Below are 11,363 nucleotides of genomic sequence, written 5' to 3' on the forward strand. Positions count from 1 at the left end.
GATAACTTGAAGCTGAATGCAGACAAGACTGACGTGATAATGATGATGCACAGTTCTTATATGATGGGGCTAAAAGAGCCCCCTCCCAGGGAGTTTGTATCCCTGGTTATGACAAAAGCTTTGCTTTCAGTGTTGGTGTTGGTGTTTCCACAGTCCCCATGTAGTGAGAAGGCTGTGACAAACCAGTTATCTAAAAACTTTCAAGCTTTTAAAATCTCAAACGGCTCTGAGATCTCCCATGGTCACATGTAATTTGGCCAGACTGCTCAAAGAAGCTGCAATTGATGTAGAACATGATGGATTGTCTTATGGGTAGGTTGGCAAAAACTGTGTTCCAGGAGTGCTCTGACATGTAGCTTCTTAAGCAGAACTCAAAGGGCATACATTCCGAGATGGCCCCTATCTCTGACACATCCGGAAGATTGCTGTTTTTATTATATTCTCTTGCAGTTTCCTAAGATTTACTGAAAGTCCTGGGTAATTATTACCATTCTTGTGCTCAAGCCAAACAACAAGAATAGATAAAGGGGCACTCTCAGAGAGTCTTTGTTTTCACATTTGGGGAACTGTTTTCCCATAACAACTCACCAAGTTCTGAGCATCTTCTGATATCTCTGTAACACTTTTCTGTTTGGCTTGTAAAATAACGTATTAAATTTTGTGTAGATATTTTATTTTGCCATTTGTATTTCACCCATTTTATAAGCATTGTTAACGTAACCTTGAGACTGAAAGAATAAAGATCTAAAGGAAATGGAAGAAGAGACTGTAAAGACGTCACTTAGATCCAGTGGCTAAGCTTCAAATCAAAAATTGCTGCTATCAATGAGATTTGCATGGGCAAAGGGAAATTCTATGCATAGTCTGCTGGCCACACCGTGACACTTTCCTCAAACCCTCTCCCCATCTTTTCTAAAACAGCAATGACTATCCTACACCTCAGTGAGCAGAATCCATTAATATAAAAATTAACATAACTAAGGCTTGCCCTTGAAACTTGAAATAGTTTTGATCATGCACATTTTTCATATAAACTGATAAATTTCATGTTGCTAACTGTAGATGTTTTTACAAAGATTATTTTTCACAGAAACAAGGAAATCAAGCTAAACTAGTTGATAATCATTTTTGAAATTACCTGTGAGCTTTATAGACATAATTGCTAGGACAAGGTAGTGTGACTGCAGTCATTGGCTGAACCCCTTAAGCTCACTTATATCTGAAATTCATACTCCAAATATAATGAAATATATATATATTTCATACATACACACACACACACACACACACACATATACATATATATATATAATGAATACTTTGTTTAGTGTGTATAATGAAAATGTTTTGTTGAAATTATCTTTATTATAAAGTTATGTTTGTGAGTATTTATATAATTATAAAATTATGTTTGTAAAGTAGGGTTGTCAACTTTCAGGTATGGCCAGCAGATCTCCTGGAATTACAACTAATCTCCAGACTGCAGAGATCAAAAATGCCTGCTTTGGAGGGTAGACTGTATACCATTATGGGCTCTAAGGTTCCTCCCCAACCCCCACTCTCCACCCCCCCCCCCAAACCCAACCCAAAGCCGGCAATCCTGTTATGAAGATGTTTCAGTCTACAAGCTTGCAATACAATACTGCATACAATATCAGTTTTGATACTTCTCCAGAAAAAAATAACATAATACGTAAGTCATGGTGGTATCCAGGGCTTTTTTTCAGCTGGAACGCGGTGGAACGGAGTTCCGGAACCTCTTGAAAATGGTCACATGGCTGGTGGCCCCGCCCCCTGATCTCCAGACAGAGGGGAGTTTAGATTGCCCTCCACACCACCGAGCAGCACAGAGGGCAATCTAAACTCCCCTCTGTCTGGAGATTTCGGGGCAGGGCCACCAGCCATGTGACCATTTTCTCCGAGGGCAACCCTCTGAGTTCCACCACCTCTTTTCCCAGAAAAAAAGCCCTGCCTGGTGTTATCTGTAATACACACTGATTATTACATAAATAGCCCTCTCTTTTAAATCACTATTCCTTTCAACCAATCAAAACATGTCATGCAAATTAGCCCTGGAGATTGGGAAGGGAAAGGATTGATTTCACAGGGCAGAATAGCATGGAAAGGGAGAGTGAATTAAGCTGTGAGGTAAGATGGCGGGGACGGTTTCACAACAGCAGCATTTGGGAATGGACAGTGAACAGGTAGTTGCAGTGTTGTGTTCTGGATAACTCTGGTCGGGCCTGACTCAGATATAGACACACACACTTAAGAAGCCCTGAACGTCTAGTTAGCTTTGTTGTATCAAATCATTTGACTCCTAGCAAGGGGCACACCACAGATAACTTTTTAGGTTCGTTACCGGGTATTGTGCACAAGTAATACAATTATGGAGTCTCTGCCTCCATTTTAAGCCTTTAGTATTACAAAATAATTATTCAGTATTCTTGATATCAACTCAATTAATAGAAAATTACGCCATCCATTATAACTACATCGATCATTAAAGAAGAACAATTACATGAGTACAAGATACAAAGGTCACAAGCAAGGAACCTATTCTAAGAAGAAGCTCTCAGATTAGCTTGTCATATTTATAGGGTTTCAGAACCTTTTCTTAACAATAGCTGCTTCAGAGACTCGAATTCTTGGCTAATTTATTATCTTTATGAATTTCATACACCAAATTATGCATATTTGAAATATCTTCTTGAAACATAACAACAGAAGTTTTGCTACTTCTTCTGTTAACAAAGTCTATGTAGAATTAGTGATTACAAGTTTCTCATACATCTGAATATCTTTTGGCCCTTCACCAATGTAACCATCTTCAAATAATGTTGCTAGCCTCGAAGTTAGACATTCCTGCCATTCTTAGGATACTCCCTGCACCAGGGCCTTGGTACATGGTATGCATTAGTATGAGTTAGATGGCTCTTCTAATCTACACATGGCAATAGAATTGTGTAACTCTATTGTTTTATGTTCCTCTCTAAGGTTGTTTTATTCTAGGCCTCTAGACTTCCTTTGTGGCCTATCTTATGGGGCTGGGCTAGTCCTGTTACTGTGTGCATAGGTGCCTTGAATAACTTTCTTGGTCTTATCTAGCAATTGCTCTCTTATAGTTCTAGCTATATCCATGACAGTTGAGCTAGATGGATGATACTCAGTAAACTGGAGTTATTTTTTGCTCCATTACACAATATTATCAAGTCCCACCCCCATTTACTTATTTATTAAAATATTTATATACCACCTTTCCCGCAGACACAACAGCTCAAAGCTGCTTACCAAAGACAGAGAGAGAGAAACCGTGACTGCAGGTATCAGACAATGAACATTTTAAAAACGCAAGAAAAACCCAGCTATACAAATTTCTCTTAAAAGGACACACCTTCACCTTGTGTAATTAAATTGTAAAACGCCTGCCTAAAAAGGAGGGTTTTATATTTCTTAGCGAAGGTGGACTACACAGGGGTCCTGCCTTGAGGAGGGCTCTCTATAATGTTGGTGCTATTCCCAAAAAAAAGCAGGACTATGCTTTGATCAAATGGACAGCTCAGTTGGGCTTGACCCAAGTGAAGCCCTGGGAGGATCTGATGTGACAAACAGGATTTTAACAAATAGAATATTAGGACATATAAACAACACTTTAGACAAGGCAACTTTATTTATGTAGCTACACAAGTGTGGTGTAGTGGTTTTGAGTGTTGGACTAGGACCGGAGAGACTCCAGGTTCAATTCCCCCCTCAGCGATGGAAGCTCGCCAGGAGCTGGCAACCTTATATATAATAGATCTCAGGTATAAGTTCAATGAGACCCTTGTGCCTGATTGCCATCAGCCAACTCCTTCATGTTACATTTGACTCCTATTTGCAGTGTGTGCCATGTTTTTAAAACCCTGGGGTAGATAGCTAGTGTCTGCTACTTCATCCTTAGCACAGAGACAGCAGTAAAAAATGTATCTTCTTTACTTGGTGGTAGAAGCCAGTTAGGTGGGGAGAAGGCACTGTCTAAAATCCTGAATGTCCAGTATTTACCTCCCCCCTTGGGATTTGTAGCTTGCTCCCTTGAGCAGGGGATGTATGACTCCCACTAAGAGCATTTGCCCCATTAGAGAAACTTACTGTAGCCAATGAGTACAAACAGTGATCCCTTAGGGCTATTTCACATTGGGAAAATGGCATGTGGTGACACTCACACCATGCCCCACAGTTCTGATACAAACTGGGCTCCAATGCAACTGGAAATTAAATTTCAGTCATGAAACACCCAACACAACTCAGACTGGCCATGCAGGAATGTAATGTGTGACAGGCCTTTGTAATGTATGAAAGGCCCTCAACATGAGAGACATCTCTGTCACTTACCAGGTTCTTAAATGGAATCCTGTTGCTATGGTAACTGCCACCAGTTCAGTATTAGGCCTGTGACACCCTATCAGGTGAGATAGGGGGTTTCAAAAGGCTACAGTTATCATTAATGTATAAAGTAATAAGGAGTAGCTGACTTGAGACTTCTCCCGTTCTAATTGCCTGCTGAGAAGTTTTGCTAATCAAATATTACAATGTATGAAGTAATAATTGCCAGTGTATTCAGCTTCTTTTCATACCTTCCTTGATAATCTCACTGTTGGATGGCAAGATGAAAGTTAAGTTGATATTTTTGAAACTTCAAGTCCTAGGGTTGCCAGCTCTGGCTTGGGGAAATTTTTGGAGATTTGGGAGCAGTGCCTGGAGAGGGCAAAGGTTGGGGATGGAGCTCAGTGGGCATGTGTTGCCGTAGTTTGTTCTCCAAAGCTACCATTTCCTCCAGAGGAACTGTTCTCTGTATTAAGGGTATCATTTGTATTTAAAGAACATCAGGTCCTACCTGGAGATTCGCAATCCTACAAGTGATGCTAAAGTAGCAGCCCTGATCCAAGTAGAATTCCAGGCTATTAGGCAAACATAACAACTAGTGGTGCTTTTCCATTTCATCTAGTTCAATAGGGCTCAGCTAAACATCATTATATGGAAGGACAGCTCCATAGTCACAGCAGCAACATGTGTAGACACCTGCTTGCATGCGTGGCTTTCTCTCTCTCTCTCTCTTGCTGAACAGGGCTGGAGAGTGGAGGGGAAATTAAGCAGAAGGCATTCACTTAGAGTTGGTGGAAAGCAACGGAAAACTTTACCTACACCTAGCAAAAGGGAGAAAATGGATATAAGAGGCGTGCTGTTTAAGACATTTGCAAGGGAAAATAAGGACTGAATAAGGATGAGACTTTAAAAATGGGATAAATATATCTTGAATTTTGATGACCGCATATACCCATAGTAACCAGCTATCTAACATTAGTGGAGGGATTATACTGAAGAAGATGAAATAGATTGGATTGCCACGCCATTCATGTTAACTGGCATTCAGGACCCCACTAATATCAGTGGGAAAAAATAAGCTTTCTCTCAATCCAGCCAGGAGCTGTCCACAGGCAGGATCTACCACACATTATTCCTGCCTGGAAGAGTATTTGCCCAGCCGAGCAATTGGAGCTGTATAGCTGCATAAACAAAGCTGGAACCTTGCCAGTTAGCTGTTTGGGAGACAGAGTGGGGTGGGCAGGACCCAGCTTCCTCCTGCTCTCCTTTCTCTGCCAAACAGTTTATTGGTAGGGTTTTAGAGTCTTTTATTAGGCTATGAACACACAGCCCTGGCTACGGCATGCACACTTAACTTTGTCTAGACTTGTTCTAGAATTGTTTATTGTAGTTGAAGGAGGAATAATTTATTTTGTTTTAGATCAAATACCACTGTATTTGGGGATTGTTAAACTCTGGGTATCATTCACATATTTTTTACCTTTTATTGTCTTCAGAAGTAGATGAACTTTTAATATCGTATCTTTCTGCAACTTATCAGGATGGTGAACACTGAGCAATGAAGGTGGACGAGTCATTCGCTATGGGCCACCTTTATTTCAGAACATTCCTGTTCCATAGAGCAGCCTTCCCATCTCTTTAAATCCCTGCAGAACAGACACACTGTCCTCACCTGGGCTGCTAGAAACGATCCCCTTCTATGGGCCAATTCATATCACCCATGAAGCTGTGGATGCTGCTTCTGTGAAGCCTAATAACCATGCTGCAGCGTTAATTATTTAAAGAGGATCAGGAATTGGACTGATTCCTGGTTAATTCCTCCCCCCCTGCCACAGTGTTCATTGCCACTGCTGGCATAAGAAATAATCACTTGATCCACCCAGGTCACATGATCTCCAGTGGTTACCACTACAATGTGGGAATCTATGGATATGCGCTGGTGTGTGCCGGTGCACCAGTGTGTGCTGAACTCCATAACTAGTGAAAGGTTTGTTCCTTCAGACATTTCTGTAATGTTTTGTGTCTCTTACTATTCTTGTAATCTCAAAACACTTCATCTCTGATAGTCCCTAGTTTCAGAGGCAGCAGGATTGAGTGGTATAAAGTTAACTACCCGCTGGGCTTTGCCTGCCGTAATGTATTAAGCCTCTCTAGCAAGAATGGTGATTGCCTGAATCTTCTTGGCTGCATTTTCAAAATCATACTGTGCCTCACTGGGTCAGCTTATTTTTTTTAAATAAATAAATAAATACAATCTCCTTTCCCCAGCATTATGGGAAAGCTGTTTGGTGATCAGGTACAGAGTGCTCGTGATTTGTGTGAGCTCCTCCGAATATAATCACTCCGCAGAGAATGATGCTCTTTCTCTCAGTGGCCCCGACCTCCATTACTGAAAAGGCTGAACTCCACATTAGTCATGTGGAGTAATGGGAATGAAATCAGCCTGACCGTGCAAGTATACTAGAGCCTCTCCCTCCGGTGTTTCTTCAGACATCAAAGGAGCGGTTCCAGCTCAGCGTTTTAGGAGCCTGAAAGGACAGTTACCCCATGCCAATTCCATTTCTTTTTATTGATGGGATCCGTGGGCAGTAAATGCTCAAGATAGTATGTGCTGAATTGAATGCTTCTGTAACAACAAGGAAAATGTGCATCTTGATGGGGTTACCAACTCTGGCAATGGTCTTAACATTATAGTCTTTTCATAGTTTTATGGCCTGAAATGGTGATGGTACTGCTAAAACCTCCTCCATTTCCTTTCTTGCCACAAAAGTAGGAAAATGTGATCATTAAATAACAACAGAAAGAGCCATGCTATTATGTTTTTTGAAAACATAAGGATTAAGAATTGTAGGCTTACACATACAAGTACTATTCTTTCGTTTGGATACTTGGCACTGATAACCCTTCATATAGGATATTATTCTGATTCATGTTTTTACAACTACTACTACTGTATCTCTTTGGAAACTTGACCAAGGTCACAGTTAGTAGGGTTGCCAACTCTGGGTTGAGATATTCCTGGAGATTTGGGGATGAAGCCTGGGGAAGGCAGGATTTGGGGAGAAGGAGGACCTCAGCAAAGTATAATGCCATACAATCCCCCCTCTAAAGCAGCCATTTTCTCCATGCGAACTGTTGTCCTAAGATTAGTTTTAATTACAGGAGATCTCTAGCCCCTTCTGGAAGTTGGCAATCTTAAGTATTAGGCACTTAATAGAAATCCCTGTGTTTTCAAAGGCAAAATTAAAAACGTACATAAATAATTCCCACTTATCAACAATAGAAGAGTCCTCTTGCACTTTAAAGATTAACAAATTTATTGTAGCCCCCATGAATTTGTTAATCTTTAAGGTACTGCAGGACTTTCACTCTTGTTTTTACTGCAATACTAGAATGGAAATTAACAGTGACAACCTAATTCCTTTGAAGTCAATAGGCACAGAAAGATGCAACTCTCTTTAGGATGGCACGGCAAAAATGGTTAGATTTTTCTGGATTATGTTCCCAGGTTATTTCTTTGTTACCTAAAAACCAGACAAATTAAATTGTGTTGTAACTAGCTTTCAGTTTCTGTTTTGGAAGAAAAGTGGAATATCTATTTTAAAAAGAACTATTAAAATATTGTCATGTTTTCAATCAGAAAAAAAATCCCTTGCTTTTAATATAAAAGTACAACGGTTCTTTTTCTATTCTTTTTGACAAAATTCATTATATTTATTTAACATCCACTATAACACTTACATCGAAACTATAAGACAGGTGAATAGATGTGCTGATAGAACTGGTACATTCACTTTTGTTTTGAGCATCATGGTACTAATATGAACTCTTACAATGCTGAGTTTAGCATGAACATGTTAATTGTTTTCCTGCAGTACAAAAGTGACCTCTTCTGGCAGGCTAGAAAAATACGTTGGGACAGAAGGTCTGAATTTGAATCTGGTCAAGCAGAGAGCTGCTGCCTCCATGCATACATTCACAATACGGCACAGCTGTTATAAAGGCATAAAGCAGCTTCGGACATGTGCTTTGTCCCTTGAGCTGCACAGCAAGAAGCAGTGACCAAGCCTAACTTCCTGGCACATGCACAACGTATGTTCTTATTTTTAGCTGTGTACATGAAACATTTTATCTAAAAAACGGATTCACACAGAACTAGGGTTGCCAGCCTAGTAGCTGGAGATCCCCCGGAATTACAACTGGTCGCCAGGCCACAGAGATCAGTTTACCTGGAAAAAATGGCTACTTTGGGGGGGGGGGTGGACTCTATGGAATTATGCCATGCCAATGTCCTTTCCCTCCCCAAACCCCTCTTTCTGCAGGTTTCTCCAGGTTTCACCCCCTAGATCTCCAGGAATTTCCCAACTTGGAGCTGGCAACCCTACACAGAACAGTTTTAAAAAATGTCTCATATGGGCTCATCTTTGGGCTAGTCCTACCCAAACTTTCCTAAAGACAAGACAAAGATGTTTTGGAACAATGGGCGGCAGCTTCAACTTCCAAGATGCCCTGACCAAAGTTTACTTTTGGGAAGGCCCCAGCTATTGAAAAGAGAGCGGGTTTGAGGTTCTTCCCCTCCCCTATCTAACTTCTTCATCCCTGAATCCCAGACTGGTGTGGCCTCATCCGCCTCTTCCTAAGGCTACCAACTGCCAGATGGGACCTGGAGATCTCCCACAATTATAACTGATCTCTAAATGAAGAGATCAATTCTCCAGGAGAAAACAGCTACTTTGGAGGGTGGACTCTATGGCATCACATCCTGCTGTTGTCCTTCCACAGCCTACACCCCCAGAATCTCCAAGAATATCCCAACCTGGAATTGGCCACCCTACTTCTCCCTGACTTTTAAAGGAGAGGAAGTTCCATCTACAGCTTCCTGGCCCTCATCGGAAGACAGGCTTTCCCACAAGAACTGATGGGCTGATTGGATGGTAGCTCCAGTGTCATACTTCCCTCTTTTAACACCTTCCTTCCTTGTTTTAACCCTGTAATTGGTTTCCTGAACTCTGCCCCTTTGATGGGCCAGGATTGTGTTTAGGGTTTTCAGCTCCACACTGGAAAATTCCTGGAGATTTGAGGGGGTGGAGCCTGAAGAGGGCAGGATTTGGGGAGGAGAGGTACCTCAACAGGGTATCATGCCATAAAGTTCACCATCCAAAGTAGGCTTTTTCCCCAGGGGAACTGATTTCTGTGGCCCATCAACCTTATCTGTTTTTGTTGTCTCCTGGCCAAGTAGCCAATAGGCTTGAACTCTGCCACCTAGTGGGGTGACCAGCTAGCCCCTTAATAGCTCCAGTCTGACCCTAGTGGGAGACAGAGTACCCCTAACCCCCAACATATGCAAAGATAAACCGAGCAATAGGCAATAAGTCCGAATAATGGAATTTAAGGTAAAAATGAGGACTGCAGAATGGAAACGTGTTTTGCCAAGAAGAGAATAGTGAGAAGGGAATAGTTAAAAACCACTTGTTTCTTGTATTTGTTCACATGGTGTGGTGCTTGCCTAGGATTATAATTCAAGGCTTCAAAAGAATAAGGATAACAATCAGCACAACAGAAAGTTTGGGAGCGCATGATATATACCATCATAGTTAAACATTTTAAGATGAAATAACACTGATATCCTGACACTTATAATGTTTCTTGTGAGTTTTAAACTACGGTAAATACATTTCCAGTAATCTGATCCCTCAACTGTTAACATCTTTGGTGTTGCCATAATAACTAGGTAGTTTACTTCTTTCATATTGTACTGTTGCACAGTTCTCTCTTTTAATGGTGCAGTATCCACTTTTAAATCACGGAGAGCTCTTAATGGAAAGAGGACACTGTCCAAGATGTGACACACACACAACACACCGCCTCATTCTTCTATGGTGTAGCCTGGTTATCCCGTCAGCATTGAAGGGAAGGCGCCCTGCTGCGAGTCTTTCCACTTTCCAAACAGCCCGTACAAACCAGCCACGGCTTAATTCTCTATAGGAGAATTGCTATTAGCTTCTAAAAGAGATTCCGGTACTCGCTTTTTTGCACTTTGCTTTTGCGTTCGTATCAATGAAGCCCCCTTTTAAAAAATCTTTTTTTAAAAAAATCACAGATTAAATAAAATCTTTTTTAAAAAAATCACAGACTTCTCTCTATCGCTGCTCCAAACACGAGCGTTTTGCATTCTGGGAACTGTAGTACGCCTGTCACATGCACCTAGAATAAGGGGAGTTGGAACTACAGTAACCACAATGCCATGGGAGAACACGGCCTTTTGCTAGCAAACTATTGGCAGTTTAAAGACTAACCAATTTATTGTGGTATAATCTTACACCAACGAGTAGAGCTCGCTTTATCTGAAGCCCTCAAAAAATTATCCCCCCCCCCCAGTTAATCTTTTTAAGATGAGTCCTGGAATCTCTTTTAGAAGGTAATGGCATGCTGTATTTTTGCAAATCAGTCCTATGGAGAATTAAGCTGTGACTGCTTTGTACAGACTGTTTGGAAAGTGGGTCGAGGTGGGTTGCTGAGGTGGTCTGCAACAGATGTTGGTTTGGTTGCACTATGTTTAAGACAGCCACACCTCTAGAATTTCTTACAGGGATTTGTCTCATAACACCTTCATTAAGACCAACAGAAGATTGTAAGAGAGAGAGAGAGAGAGAGAGAGAGAGAGAGAGAGAGAGAGAGCTATCTACTTTTCGAGTTTCACGGAACTCCTCCGTTAATTTATCCCGGGGAGGGGACTCAAACACGGCTTTGGGGCTGATCACCCTCCCCTTCTTTCTAAAAATCGCCCCTTTCTGCACAAAAGAGTTCCATGTATATAATAGAACCCTGTTTTGGCGGATCCGCCATAAAGAATAAGAAGAGTTGCTTTGCATTATTATTTGTTTTAACCTGGTCTTGCTGGGAACTGTAGTTTCCGCTCTCCTTTCCCTTTCTCTCCTGCCATGTGATTGACGGGTTTGGGGCTGTGATTGGCCAAACGGCGAGGGGATCCTGGGGCGGGC

The sequence above is a fragment of the Eublepharis macularius genome, chromosome 9 (assembly GCF_028583425.1).
Source record: "Eublepharis macularius isolate TG4126 chromosome 9, MPM_Emac_v1.0, whole genome shotgun sequence".
NCBI lineage: Eukaryota > Metazoa > Chordata > Lepidosauria > Squamata > Eublepharidae > Eublepharis > Eublepharis macularius.